At 42.6% G+C, this 15,719-nt stretch overlaps 1 pseudogene; it reads right to left on the minus strand.

The window, feature by feature from the left end:
* Positions 1-2,278: 2,278 nt before the first annotated feature.
* Positions 2,279-5,977, minus strand: LOC150018592 (protein SPATA31F1 pseudogene; annotated as a pseudogene).
* Between the last annotated feature and the right edge of the window lie 9,742 nt (positions 5,978-15,719).

Raw genomic sequence — 15,719 nt, forward strand, 5'->3', positions numbered from 1 at the left:
TGGGATGAACAAGGCTTCATGACTCAACAACATTCTACTTGAAATCATAGGCTTTGACCCTATCTTTTCTCAGCTTTTCACTTTGCTGAGAATTGAGAATCCTGAAAGTCTCAGTTTCAGCTCATCTCTTTGTCCCCAACGCTTTGCTCCTGGACTTTGTCAGCACTATGAACCCATGCTGCTCTGGGCAGGTAGGAGCCTGTGGGGGACCATGGGAAAGGGCCTACTTCCCATAAGCTAGGATGTGTGTACATTAACCTTGTGTTTCCACCTGCTGCTGCTGTGACCTTTTGGGGTCATTTCCTTCATTTTGGGCCTCTCTATCATCTCCCTTGTTCTGTAGCTCTCTGTCCAGCCTCCACCAGGCAGAGAGGATATGGCTGTCACAGGACCTCCAATGATCTTTGGGGATGATTTCGGAAATCACATGGAGGGTGTTGGCTCAGCAGGCCTAGGCCCTGTGCCTCCTTATCCTGGAGGCCACACTAGGGGTTAGACCCCCATCTCTTAGGCATAGCATAACCATTCAGAGGGGGACACATTCTTGTTTCTTCTCTGGCTTTTCTACATCCTGCTAGCAGTGAACACACTGTGCTAAGTGATGGGGTCTATCAGTAGGAAGGGAGCTCTGGATTTTCCTAGGACTCAGTAAGGAGGGGCAACCCACAGTTTCCCCTACCACATTATAAGGAAGTGATAGCACTTCCTATGCTTCCTCCCATTCTTGGCTCCTCTGTGTGGGTCAGAAGGTGGGAATGCAGAGGTGTCCGAAACAGACGTCCATCTCATACTCTCAGGGTAGCTTCTTTGTCTGTTTCCCAGTTCTCCCCTCCCATTCCCATGTACCCCTGGTTCCTGGCTAAATGCTAGGATGCCACACCTGTTCTCTTTCTCCTTTTCAAACCCCATCTTCTTCCTCATGCTCTATGCATCTAGACTCAGCTTTCTCTGCCATTTCTCCCACTGTGTTTCAAGAGCACCTACTTTACACATATGATCACCAAATTCAACCACTTCCTCACACCCGCAGGCTCACACACTGCTACCAAATTCGTATGCCCTAAAAACAAAACAGGAGACTTCTGGTCAAGATGGCAGCATAGATAAACACAGCTTGCCTCCTCGTACAGTCACATCAAAATTACAACTAAATTATAAAACAACCATCACCCAGAACCAGCAGAAATCGAGCTGATTAGAAGTCTGACAACTACAGAATTACAGAAACCACAGACATTGAGACTGATAGGAGGGACAGAGGTGCAGAATGGGCTAGTCCCACATCCATGTGTGGTGATAAAAATTCAGGAGGGATATCTCAGGTTAGAGGAATCTCAGGATTTACTGATGGATTGAATGTGGATTGTTATGAAAAAACATCAGGGATGACACTAATATTTTCCTAAAGACATGGAAAGATGGTAGAGGTCAGACTGAATTCTATCTTGGCTTCCCATGATATCATCGGGCCCTGAGGTGCAATGTGGACATGAGGATAGTACTGACAAGAAGGAGTGGCCGGGAATCAACAGGGAAAATTCACAGTTGCCTTTAATTGGAATGGTGGATACTATGATTGGAGCATGTTTCATATGTGTGATTGGGTGATGGTGGTGGGTGGGGAATCAGGAGTTCAGTTTATTATTTTGAGATGAATATTGGACATCCAAGTATCTATGCTGATTAGACAATTTGGGCGTGAGACACTGGCTATCCCATGAGTTCACGAGCTATGTTGTGCAAGTCCTGTGTCATGTTCATTGTTGTGTTTGCTAGAGTACTTTGCACAGAGTAAATACTCAAATATTTAAATTGTTGAACATAAGATGCTTATCAAGGTCATTTTTATTTTGATCCTTCTGGAGTCCTTATCGGCAGAGGATGCCCCATTTCATAGTGCTTATTGTGTTAACATAGTGATTCTTGCTTCCCCAGTCCAGACTTTGGATTCAAATACTATTAAGGCCTTACTATATGCTAGCCATTATCCTAAGCCCTGGGTATGTGAGACTCTATGCTATTTATTCAGGCAAGAACGAAGGAGAAACTGAACACAAGGAGAGGTAGTAAAAATAGAGGAAAAGGTTGGGCTGGGAAGAGATGGTGTGGAATGCTGACTAGACAGGAAGGACATTTCAGCCTCCCTGATGCCTTCCCTTAACACACCACAGAGGAGAGAAGGAGCAGACAGACAAGTCTTTGATTAGAGATATAGACTGTATTTTGGGTGGCACCCTACCCCACTTGCACATAATTAAAGTGACAGTAGCAGTCCTCTTCAAGGGATGCAGACTCTGGAGAGCCGACAACATCTTTTAATTGTGCCGGGTGTTCTTGAGCAGGGCAGCATTTCCCTCTGAGGACAGAACTGAGAGTTGGATGGGTTCCCTGATTGGATGGCACAAGCCACTCGAGAACAGTGCTGAGGGCGGTGGCAAGGGTGGCCCAAGCCTGAAGCAGAGTGGAGGTGATTGGAGCAGGAGAGGTGCTGGAGCTTACTGTCTGGGGAATGGGAGACATCCAAGAACGGGCCCACCTGCTTCTCAGTAGGGGGAGGTTGGGCCATGGGGTCCCCTCTTGTCTCCTCTGTCTTAGTTCTCTCCATGGGACTTTTGGCTGGAGCAAGCCCCTTTTCTACATTTTCTTTTTTGGTATTGGCCATTTTCACAGCTCTCAAAAACATGGGTTCCCTCTGCCCATTGCCTTTTGCCTTGAGGTTTATACGCTGCAGAAAGGATTTCTTCTTATTTGTCCAGCCCAATTCTGGAAGGTGGGGCCTGTTGTGACAATGGGCTGGCATCACCTGCCTCTGTGAAACCCAGCCTTGCAAAGTTTGGTGCTGCAATGGCTTATGCTGAATGAGATGGCCCAGGAAAGGAGACACCTGGAACACCACACGCTGGACACTCTCAGGAATCCTTGCTGGTTTGAGGCTGACATTGAGCCTGGTGGGACTGTCTTGCAGGTCATTCTTCTTAGATTTCCCCCCCATAGGGACTCCTGGAGGAGGCTCTGGGGGTTCAAGCTGAGCATGATGCTGGGACCTGTGTGGACAGGGAGCATCAAGGTGAAAGCCAAGTTTCTGTGGCCAGAGGCTTTGGGGAGTCCTGTTCAGAAGCATCCCTTCTGGCCTCTGGGCTTGAGCAGGGTGGCTTTTTTCTCTTGCTGAGGTGGTCACAAATCCTGCATCTTCTTCTCCTTGGTCTCCTGCCAATTGTGGTTTCCCTGAATGCTTTTCCTTTTTAGCCAGTATGTGAACTAGAGCTGAATATTTGCTTTTGCCAGGGCTTTGGGACTCAGGGCTCCAAGGCTCCTCCAGGCTGGGCTTGTTCACACTGGCCTCCAACTGAGCACAAAGCACCTGGCCCTCTGTCATTGCCCCAGAGGGTTGTGACATCTTGGAGGACCCATGGACAGAGCCATGGGGTGTTGCTTGGCGACTAGGTTGCTTCTGGTTCTGCCGCACTGCCTTTAACTCAAGGGCCAGCTGTTCTTTAAGGTAGAGCCATTTTGGATCTGGGGCATGGGGAGTGTTTGGTGGGATGGACAGTTTCTGGAGCAATGTTTTTACTTTGTTGTTTAAACTCCCAAGAGACGCCTGTGGGGGTGTGGTTGCTGAGCATCCAGTTTGTTCCCTGGACTCCCTTGCCTTTGTGTGAATTCCCCATTGTATCTCTAGGGTTTTCTTTCTCAGATGGAAATTTGGTTTGGCCAAGAGGGATTCCTTGAGTAGATAGGGCCTAGCAGACTCTGTCTGTCTTTCTCGAGGCTCCATCTCAATCATTCCTTCCACTGGCACTTTAGGCTGAAAATTGTCTGCAGTGTCCGCACAGGTCTCATTGACACCTTGAAAGCATGGTCCAGGCCTTATACACTGCTCTTCAGGTAAGATCACCTGAGTTGGAGGTTCTGTTGGAGGTTCATCTTCTGGGAAGGTCTGTTGCTGCTGATCAAGGGACGCTGGCATCTGAGGTATAGTCTTCTGCTGTAGGTCAGGGTCGATTGCTGCCTGTAGCTCCAGTGGTTTGCTTTCTGGGATGCAGGTGAAGGCATCCACTTCAAGGCCTCCAGGAGTAGTGCACTCATAAGACCTATAGACTTGGGCAGGGATCTTTCCCTCATGAATCTGCCCACATTTGGAGTCAATGTGGCTCTGCATTATTGCCTTGACTCGGTCAAATAAGTGTGGTATGCGGACTGGGTCCTCAAACAATGAGCAAGGGTCACCAGCATCAATGGCTTTCAGGGCCAAGGGTTGGGGAACACTCACACTGGCTAGGGCTGTGCAGCTCTGAGATGGAGTCTGCTGGTGAGTGGGGGACAGGAGCAACTGGTAGGACTGCTGGACCCTTGGGGGCAAGCCCCAGCGATGGTGACTCAGCTGCCTCTGGAGGTGAAATTTTAGCAGCTCTCGGGAGTCCACAGTTGTACAGAGGGAGTTGGGCTTTCCCGGAGTTTCAGGAGATTGGGCTGTGTCACAAGACTTATATGGCACAGGGGTCTGGGTGTGCTGAGCTCTCTGGAAAACAGCTGGCAAACTGCACTGGTGCTGGAGCTTCCTCTGCAGCATGTGCCCCTCTAAGGCTTCACACTGGGCCAGAGTCAGAAATGGGACATGGACCTGAACTGGTGGATGGTCACATGGCATGACAGAATTTGGTGACGATGTGGGACAGGGTGGGCCTGACTTGGGTGCAGTCTTTGGCAACAGATGTAAGAAGGAGCATTCCTTGAGGAAAAGGGAATCCTTCGACGGGAGCTTGGACAGACTCTCGCTTGTGGAGTGACCTTGAGAGCCCAAGAATATGTCATCCAGGGACTCACTGTGAAGAGAAGGGAGGCCACAGAATAGCTGGCTGTATTTCTGCTGCAGATGGTGCACCGAGTCTTTCACCTTTTTCTCAGTAAGTGGATAGAGGCCACTTACATCTTTAAGGGCTGGAGAGGGCAAGGCCAGAGCCACGTGGTTTGGGTTTTGGTGGTAGTGGTGTCTTTGTATTGGGTCCATAAGGGACCATTCCGAAACCCAGAATGCCTGGGTTGCCTGGCCAGCCATACATGAACCCCACGTCTGGTAGGAAATGGTGGCAAATTTCTCCGCAGAGAATTCGGAAGTGTCGTTTTGGATGAAAGAAGCTGGTCGGTTATTCACAGGTTGGTAAAACAGTGGCAGGTTTGGCATAAGCTGTCTCAGGGACTTCTCTACACGTCTGGGCAGCCCCCACCTCTGGAAATGCACCCATTTTTTAACATGTGCCTCAAGGAGCCTCAGGACTTCAGGACTTGGGAATGGCAGGTGGACAGGCAGGACAGTGACCATAGGCAAGTCTATAGGATGTGTCATAGTAGAAATATCTTGGTTTGGGGTCAGCAGAGAGACCTGGGGATGCAAAGGCTGCTGACCTTGGTTCTCGTACACAGGGGTGAGGTTTTCCTGTATTATCTCCTGTTGGTTTACTGGAATCCTAAGCCCCTCAAAGCATGAAGAAGACATAGTGTCTTGGAGCTGGGGCATACCTGGCACTTGAAATTGTTGTCTTAGCTGGTCATTTTCAGCCCAGTAATGTTGCTTACTAGCTGTACCAGGTGATTGGGCAGCTGACCAAGTGACTGAATGGGTTAAATATTCCTGGTCCATTAATTGTGATGCTGAAGGTGTTTCAGGTGAAAGTGAAAGTTCTTGAGAGCATGTGGCAGGATGCTCCAGACTATTCTCAAAAGACACGTTAGACTTGCGCAAAATCTCTAGGGAAGAGGAGCCCTGTGATGGTGCTGGAGAAGTGGGGGGGATCAGAGTGTTCTCACCCACCAGCAACTGCTTAATCTCCAGCGCCATAGCATTGCAGATTTGGCAGGAGGTATCTGCACACAGTAGTCGCCGTGCACTTCCCTCCTGAGGAAGCCAGCTCTGGCTAGAAGAGAAAACATGGCTACTGTTACTGATGGTCTCAGGCAACCCATAGGCGTACAGGGCCATGAGTGACTGGGAGGTGGGTGAGTTGTCTGCTGACCTACATTGTGAAGTTTAACCAAAGATGGGAACAAATGATGAGGGAGCCAATGGTTAGCTGATAGGGAATCACCAAGTTCATGACCAGGTAGAACTTGGACTCCGTCTCATTTGGGACGGTGAAGGCCACTGCGAGGTATTTAGTATTCCCAAGCTGTGTAGAATGAAGTCCTTGTTGGAACTGTGCTTCCTGGGGACTGTGAGGTGTATACAACATCTCTTAGGAGCCAATCTCATTCTCTAGTGTTTTTAAGAAAAGGATGAGATGACAAGAAACTGGGCTTCCTCAAGACAGAAGGGGAAGTAATGTCAGCAGTTTTTAGGGGTCTCCCCTAGAAAGGGTGGAGATGTAAGGAGAATATGACAATGATGACTTATTTATGCACTTATATACCCATTCTCTTAGCCGGCTAACTTGTCTTGTGGCTGAGTACAAACCCATGTAGGGTCTTTTATGAATTAAGCACTAGTCAAATTCTGAGTTCTAGGACCATTGTGAGCCTAGCCCAGAGCAGAACTGGAGACTCCTCCCTCCTGAGACGTCTGATCCCCCTTTGCCCTGGGAACCCTCTCAACCAGGGCTGCAGCCTCCACTGTGTGTCACCCACTTTTCATCCATTCTCCCTCTTCTCCTCATTCCTGTCCCAGGCCAAGCAGAGAAATCATCACAGTCCAGGCTGGATCCGGGACACCACAAAGAGCGAGTGATCACCTTTTCATGAAAGACAGCAGCTCCCATGGCTCCTCAGCTTCTTTCCAGGAAGCTCTCCTAGCTGAGAAACCAGGAGATCGCATTATATGAAATGAGAGGGCATTCAGGGACATCCTATAGGCAGCGAAAGGCCTTTGAACGAGAAGAGACTGAAAACCCCAACAGTCCATGCTCTAAGGCCTGTCTGAGTACAGCTTAACCAGTCACGATGTGCTGTCCTGGACCTAACCTCATTAGGTCTTCACAGCTGTGCTGTGAGTGAGGCAGGGTCTTCAGAGGCCCATTTCATGGATAAAAGACTGAGATCTGAAGTGATTTTCACAGGGTTATCTAAATCCTAACTAGCATTGCTAAGGACATCTGTCCTACTTCCTTATTCTTCACTCCCTGGGCAGAGGTGTTGAATTTTGGAACAATCCCTGGCTCTGACTTCCCACCCAAGAAATTCTGCTGGGAGAATTTGTCAACTTGAGGGACCCAGTCTATGGAACCTTGCTCATAGTGGAGGGGAGTGAGAGAAGACACTGGGACTTTACCTCTTAATGCTGCATCTCTAGCCTTTCGCGGGATTTTTCGGTGATGCTTAGAGACAAAAAAGTTAGAGTGTGAAGCTGGGACACCATGTTCTTTTTCATGTTCATAATAAGACAAAACTAATATAAATTTCCAAGTTCCTTTCTGTGTATGTCTCTGTTTAACACACTTACATACATTTCTTTCCTCTACTCCATGCTTTTCACCCCAACATTTCATTTTCTAGTTATTTCTCATTTACTTCAAGGCTCTCCTTATTCCTTACTTCCTGTCCCCTTTCCCAGGACTAGTTCTCAAGGGGGCTAACCATGACACAGGAGGGATGGTGGAATAGATTAAATGGTGACTGATGGTAATTAGTTCTTACAGCCCTAGGACTTTCGCTTACTAAGTCTACCAACCAGAAGAAGCCCCCATATTAGGATGTCTTTTGAGATCCAGTGAGGTAGATTCCATTTCATCCAGTTCTCTACCGAAGGTAGAGACCTGAGAAAGGTAGGCTCTGAGGAAAGTACGATATTTGAATAACTGGATATATGGTATAAAAGTTAGCGAGGAAGGTAAAAAGAGACTGAGATATCAAAAAACTTCCTATCTGAGACTTAATTAGTTCAATTGTGGTGTTAATGTTTCCTTACCAGGCAGCAGCTTGTTTTAGGTTCCAACCTTAATCCATGGTAACTCCTTTTCACTTGCCAGATAATTAGGAAAATAATGAAGAATGTGCCATATAAATATAAGAAATAATCAAGATTCCGAAGAACAAAATTAAAGCTTAACATGATTTAAAGCTTATTAGCACGAGGATGCTAGCCATCCCTATATATCAGTGGTCAGGATCCTAGTGCTTAATGACCTCATAGAGGATGGAACCAGGTCAGCAGACTGCATCACCAAGCAGTTTTGTTTCACAAGGCAGGTGTAGTGTCAAAGACTTTTATCTGTTTTAGGGAAGTTTGTGTGGTGACTCAGTTTGTAGATTACAGTGTCTGGTTGTCTGTAAAGGTTGTGGAGCCAGAGACTAAAAGTGCCCACTCACAGGCAGTGTCTATGCTCCCCTTTGCCTTCACTCTCCACACCCCGCAACAGTCTGAGGGCTTGGCTCTCTCCTTCATGACAAGTGTCTGGTCACCCATCCCCAGAAAACTGAGTGTTTAGGGACACAGGGTACCTTGAAACATAAATTGATTACTAGTAATGAAATTCAGTCAGTAGTCAAAAACCTTACAATAAACAAAAGTCTAAGGCTATATGGCTTGAGTGGCTAATTCTCCCCAACAGTCAAAGAAGATTAAATACCTATTTCTTCAAATTGTTCCAAAAATTGAAGGAGCAATATTTCCAAACTCATTTTATACAATTAACATTGCCTTGCTACCAAAAGTAAACAAGGATACCATAAAAAAATTATGGGCCAATATCCTTAAGAAACATAGATGAAAAAATCTTCAACAAAATATTAGCAAACAGAACTCAACAGTAATTAAAAAGGTCATACCCCCATGATCAATTGGGATTGGGTCAACATTCACAAATCAAAAAATGTGATAAACCACAATGAGAAAATGAAAGATAAAATCCACATGCTCACTTTAACAGATGCAGAAAAAGCCTTTAACAAAATCCAACATCTATTTATAATAAAAATTCTCAACAAGTGTGTATTGGGGAAATGTACATCAACATAATGGCCACATATGACAAAACCACAGCTCATATCAATGGTGAAAATCTGAGAGCTTTTTCTGTAAGAACAGGAACAAGATAAGAATGCCCACTCTTGCCACTTTTATTCAACATAGTATTGGAAGTCCTAGACATAGCAATCAGATAAGAAAGAAGAAATAAAAGGCAATCAAACTGGAAAGGAAGAACTAAAACTTTCAATACTTGCAGACAAAATAATACTAAAGATAGAAAACCCTAAAGACTCAACAACAACAACAAAAACAACTATTAGAAGTAATACATAAAATTAGTAAAGTTGCGGGATACAAAATCATTCAACAGAAATCTGTGGAATTTCTATACACTAGTAATGCACTATTAGAAGGAGAAATTAAGGAAGCAATCCCACTTATAATTGCATCAGAAGGAAGAAGATATGTACAAATAAATTTAACCAAGGAAGTAAAAGACCTGCACATTGAAAACTGTAAGACACAGATGAAGTGACTCAAGATGATACAGACAAATGGGAAGACATTCCATGTTCCTGCACAGGAAGTGTTAATATTGTAAAAATGTTTATAATACCCAAGGCAATTTACAAATTCAATGCAATCTCTATCAAAAGATCAGTGACATTTTTTTCAAGGAATTATAACAATTAATTGTGAAATACGTATGGAATGACATATTGCCAAAGAAATCTTGAGAAAAAAATCAAAGCTAGAGGTATCATGCTCCCTGATTTCAAAGTATACCACAAAACTATTACAATCAAAACAGTATGATATTAGCATAAAAAGAGATACAGAGGTCAACGGGACAGAATTGAAAGCTCAGAAATAAACTCATGCATATATGAACAATTAATATATGACAAAGTATCCAAGAATATGCAATGGAAAAAAGACAGTCTCTTCAATAATATGGTGTTGTAAAAACTGGACAGCCCCACGCAAAAGAATAAAACTAGATCACCACATGGCACACTACACAAATATAATTGAATATAAATCCTGAAACCACAAAATTCTTAGATGAAAACAGACAGTAAGATCCTCAATATTGGTGTTAGTGATTTTTTGTGTGGATCTGACTCCAAAAGCAAAGGAAACAAAAGCAAAAATGAATAAATGAGAACATACCAAACTAAAATGTTTCTGCCAGTGAAGGAAACCATCATCAAAATGAAAAGGTAACCCACTGAATGAGAGCAGATATTTGCTAATTATATATTTGATAAGTGATTAGTATCCAAAATATTATAAAACTCATACAAATCAATAGCAACACAAAACAAGTGACAAGATTAACAAATGTGCAGAGGAGCTGAACAGATTTTTTCTAAAGAAGACATACAGTTGGTCAACAGGTATATACAAAGATATTCATCATAACTAATTATTCAAGAAATGAAAATCAAAAACACAATGAGATATCAGTTTATGCCTATTAGAATGGCAATTATCAAAAATACAAGAAATAGTATTGGAGCAAAAAGGAAACCCTTGTACACTGTTGGTGAAAATGTAAATTGGTGCAGCCACTATGGAGAAAACAACATAGAGGGTCCTCAAAATAGTAAGAATAGATCTATCACATCATCCAGCTATTTCTCTTTTTGCTAGTTGAAGAATATGAAAACGCCAGTAATTTGAAAAATATATATATATATCCTATGTTCATGTCAGCATTATTTATAACAGCCAAGATATGGAAACAACCTAAGTGCCCACCAATGGATGAATGGATTAAAGAAGATGTAATATAGTGAAATACTATTCCTCCATAAAAAGGTAGGAAATCTTGCCATCTGTGACAACATGGATTGACCTTGACGGTATTATGCTAAGTGAAATAAGTCAGAGGAGGAAGACAAATACCTTATGATGTCACTCACATGTGGAATCTGAAACAACAAAACAAATGAACAAATAAAATAAAAATGAACTTAGAGACACAGAGGAAAGATTGGTGGCTACCAGAGGGGAAGGGGTTGGGGTTTGGATGAAATATGTGAAAGAGGTCAACTATATTATGAAGATAGGTAACTAGACTTTTGGTGGTGATCACTTTGTAGTCTATATAGATGTCAAATGCATAATCTTATACACCTGAGTTTTATATAATGTCATAATACATATCCTCAATAAAAAAAATTTATATGTTGACCTCTTTATTTCTCCATTATCTTTTGGTAGCAGTGTTGTGATCCATAAAATTCCTTAAACTTATTAAATAAATGCTTATATTTTTATCCCCCCACTCTTACATCAACCAGATGGGAGTTACCAGATCAGCTAGTGAAAGTGAGATATGTTCATGATTTTTCTAAGCTTGCTCATCTATATGACCTTGAAAATAACTTTTCTTGAGTTTCATTTAAAAATTAAAAGTGGCCAAAACATTTCACAGGTAATTTTAAATTAAGTTTGCTGATACTCATCTGAACTTTTTTAGGTTGCTTGAGCATAAGCCTCAAAACAGCTTGTCTTATTTTGGCTTTCCTGCATTCTGGCAGGGTAACTTTGCATACAAACATTCCACCACCTGATCTCCACTTTGCTCAATTATATAAGCTTGTGACATATTATCTAGTCTCATTAGCTAGCACTGTATAAGCTCTGTCTTTAGGATATCCTGCTTCTGGTCTGATCATGTTTATAGGTTTCCTTTGCCATCACTATAGCTTTTAAAAATGTTTTATATGCTATTTATTCTTTAAAATCTTGTTTTCTTTCTATAAGCCTCAGCAATTCATTTAATTCCAACATCTGGGAAATTAGCCACCTATAAAGTATTCTTAAATCAAATTTATGGCATTAAAAAAGTGAGTAGAGTGCTGAATCCTGATTTGACTTTTAAAAACAAGCCACTGCAGAGAATATCGGTTATTAGTTCACAAATTAACATTCTATCTTCCCCAAATTCCTTTCTCTTGTCTCTGCCCTTGAAAATTCCTTCCTTCTAGTTTTTCTAGCTCGTTATGAACAGCACTGTGTTAGTGGATCCCAAACTCATGTGCACAAAAAATAATTATACTTTCCAAACTAGCCCAGGATTTAGAGAGACAAGTATGTGTTATACAAAGAGTAGGGACAATAAATAACATTAGTTTTCTTGGAGCACAAAATTCTGGGTCCCATTATTGTTACGAAAGAACTATAGGCAATTGACTTTGTTTTCCTCGTTTTTTAAAATGTTATTGTTGTTCAATTACAGTTGTCCCCCCATTGCTCTCCCCTGCCCTGCCCACCCTCCCACTCCCACGATCAATCTCCACCCTGTTGTTTATGTTTATGGGTCCTTTATATTTATTCCTTAATTAGATACTTCATCATATTTCCTTTGTTATCCCTCTCCCCTTGGTCACTGTCAGTTTGTTTTTTATTTCCATATCACTGCTTCTCTTTTGCTCATTTGTTTTGTTCATTAGGTTCTGCTTATAGGTGAGATCATATGGTATTTGTCTTTCACTACCTGGCTTATTTCACTTAGCATAATACTTGCCAGTTTCATCCATGCTGTCATGAAGGATAGGAATTCTTTCTTTCTGTACTGTAATATTCCATTGTGTAAATGTACCACAGTTTTTGATCCACTCATTTACTGGTGGGCACTGCTGTTTTCAGCAGTTGGCTATTGTAAATAACGCTGCTAAGAACATAGAGGTCCATAGGTTCTTTTGAATTGGTGTCTCAGGATTCTTTGGGTATAATCCCAGCAGTGGAATTTCTGGATCAAAAGGCAGTTCCATTTTTAGTTTTTTGAGGGAATTCCATACTGTTTTCCACAATGGCTACACCAGTCTGCATTCCCACAATAGTGCACTAGGGTTCCCTTTTCTCAACATCTTCAAGCACATGTTGTTTATTGATTTGTTGCTGATGGCCATTCTGACAGGTGTGAGCTGATATCTCATTGTGGTTTTAATTTACATCTCTGATGGCTAGCGATGTTGAGCATCCTTTCATATGTTTATGGGCCCTCTGTCTATTCTCCTTGGAGAAGTATCTGTTCTGGTCCTCTGCCCTTTTCTTAATTGGATTGCTTTTCTTACTGTGTTAAGTTGTATGGTTTGTTTGTTTGTTTTAAGTATATTTTAAGTATATTGATTATGTTGTTACAGTAGTCACAACTTTTTTTCTCTTTGCTCCCTTCCACCCAGTACCATCCTTGCCTCCAGCAATCCCACCCCCCCCCACCCCTGTTTAGGTCATGTCCATGTGTCATGCAGGTAAGTTCTTTGGCTTCACCCTTTCCTATATTATTCTTAACTTGCCATGTATATTTTGTACCAACCGATTATGCTTCTTAATCCCTGTACCATTTCACCATTTCTCCCCCTCCCCGCTCCCAGCTGATAACCCTCCAAATGATTCCCATACCTATGATTCTGTTCCTATTCTGGTTTGCTTAGTTGGATTGTTTTTATTTTTTAGATTCAGATATTGGTAGTTATGAGTTTGTTGTCATTTTTTAAGTATATTTTATTGATCATGTTGTTACAGTACTCCCAATTTTTCCCCTTTGTTCTCCTCTGCCCAGTACCCCCTTCCTCCAGCAACCCCACCCCCCCCACAGATTTCATATTCATGGGTCATGCATATAAGTTCTTGGGCTTCACCCTTTCCTATATTATTTTTAACCTCCCTCCTGTCTATTTTGTACAAACTGATTATATGTCTTAATCCCTGGACCATTTCCCCATTTCTCCTCCTTCTCCCTCCCTGCTGATAACCCTCCAAATGATCCCCCTACCTATGCTTCTGTCCCTATTCTGGTTTGCTTAGTTGGATTTTGTTTTTATTTTTTAGATTCAGTTGTTGATAGTTGTGAGTTTGTTGTCATTTTAATATTCATAGTTTTGATCTTCTTTTTCTTAAATAAGTCCCTTTGACATTTCATATAATAATAGCTTGGTGATGATGAACTCTTTTAGCTTCACATTGTCTGGGAAGCACTTCATCTGTCCTTCCATTCTAAATGATAGCTTTACTGGATTGAGTAATCTTGGTTGTAAGTCCTTGCTTTTCATCACATTGTTTACTGTTTGCCAATCCCTTCTTGCTTGCAAAGTTTCTTTTGAGAAATCAGCTGATAGTCTGATAGGCATTCTTTTGTAGAAGACTCTCTGCTTTTCTCTTGCTGCTTTTAAGATTCTTTCTTTATCTTTCACCTTTGGCATGTTAATTATAATGTGTCTTGGTGTGGTCCTTTTGGGGTCTAGCTTGTTTGTGACCCTCTGTGCTTTCTTGACTCATATGTCTATTTCCTTTGCCAAATTTGGGAAGTTATCCTCCATTTTTTTTTTCTCATAAGTTTACAATTTCTTGCTTCTCCTTCTGGCACCCCTATGATTCTGATGTTGGCAATTTAAAGTTGTCCCAGAGGTTCCTAAGCCTCTCCTCATTTTTTTTTCAATTTTTGTTCCTCATTCTGTACTGGTTGACTGTTTTTTCCTTCTTTATGTTCCAAATCATCGATTTGAACCCTGGTTTCCTTCCCCTCACCATTAGTTTTGTGTGGATTTTCCTTCATTTCACTTAGCATAGTCTTCTTCTCTTATGCATTTGCTGACTCAAGAATATCTGTCAAGCCTGTGATCGTCTTTATCACCAGTGTTTTGAGTTCTGCTTCTGTTAAGTTGACTACTTCCTGATCTGTTAGGTTTACCATCCTCGTTGCTTAGTTCTCCCACTAGAACCTTGATTTGTTCCCTCTTTTGGGCCATAATTCTCTGTCTCCTCATCTTGATAGGATCCTGTGTTTGTTTGTCTCTGTGTCTTAGGTAAAGCTGTCGCTCCTATTATGCTTAAGGGGCGGAGCCTTAGGCATTCATCAGTACAGGGGGACCCATTTCAACACGTTGTGATGCTGTATATGGGGAGGGGTTTGAGATGGAATACTACTGCTTGCTCAGCACTTGCCCCTTTTCCAGGCACTTTTGCCACTTCCATATAGGACTGACACCTCTCTAGCTGTTGCCCTGGCTGTCGTTCTCAGAGTGGGTGGGTCTGCAGACATTCTAGGACTGTGGGGGCTCTTTAAACAAGTGGACTCTGCTGAGAGACCATCAGTTTTTTCCTCCACCTCATGCCCCACTGGTTTGCACAGTCAGAAGCAATGAGGCTTGATTTTTCCCGATGCTGGAACCGTGAGCTATGTGGTCTGGTCTGGTTTGGGGAGCACTCCTCAGGTGTCCCTCCCCACTCTATAAAATGTGTAACTGTGCCTTCCACTGGCCTGCCACCACCACCGCTGCTGCCGCCGCCACCACACTCTATCCTTTCCATTCTGGTTCCACTTCTCCTACCTGTTTGGATGAGCATCTCTTCCTTATATCTTTGTTTGATGGACTTTCATGCAGATCAATTTACTGGATCTTCTGTTTGTCTCTAATTTTGAGGTACAGTATTCTCTCACTTATCATGGGTATTATGTTCCAGACCTCCCCCCTGCAAAGTAGGAACCTTAGATTTATTCTACACTCTTAAACCTACATAACTTTAACATACGTATACAGTACCACAAAATCCCATGATATGATGAAAAATCTGCGATAAATAATTACATATAATATTTTTAAAATCCTGTGATACAGTGAGGCTGCGATAAGTGAACCGTGATATAGTGAGGGACTACTGTAGTTGTAGTCCCTCTTAGTTGTGGAGGGAGAGGCAGAGTGTCTGTCTGCACCTCCATTTGGCCAGAATTCCTCTGTATAAGTTCTTTTTATATTTTGGAGATCAAACCCTTGTCTGGTGTCATTGGCAAATATGTTTTTACCATATG

Source organism: Furipterus horrens, unplaced genomic scaffold (assembly GCF_987537825.1).
Source record: "Furipterus horrens unplaced genomic scaffold, mFurHor1.1.pri manual_scaffold_2, whole genome shotgun sequence".
In the NCBI taxonomy this organism is placed as follows: domain Eukaryota; kingdom Metazoa; phylum Chordata; class Mammalia; order Chiroptera; family Furipteridae; genus Furipterus; species Furipterus horrens.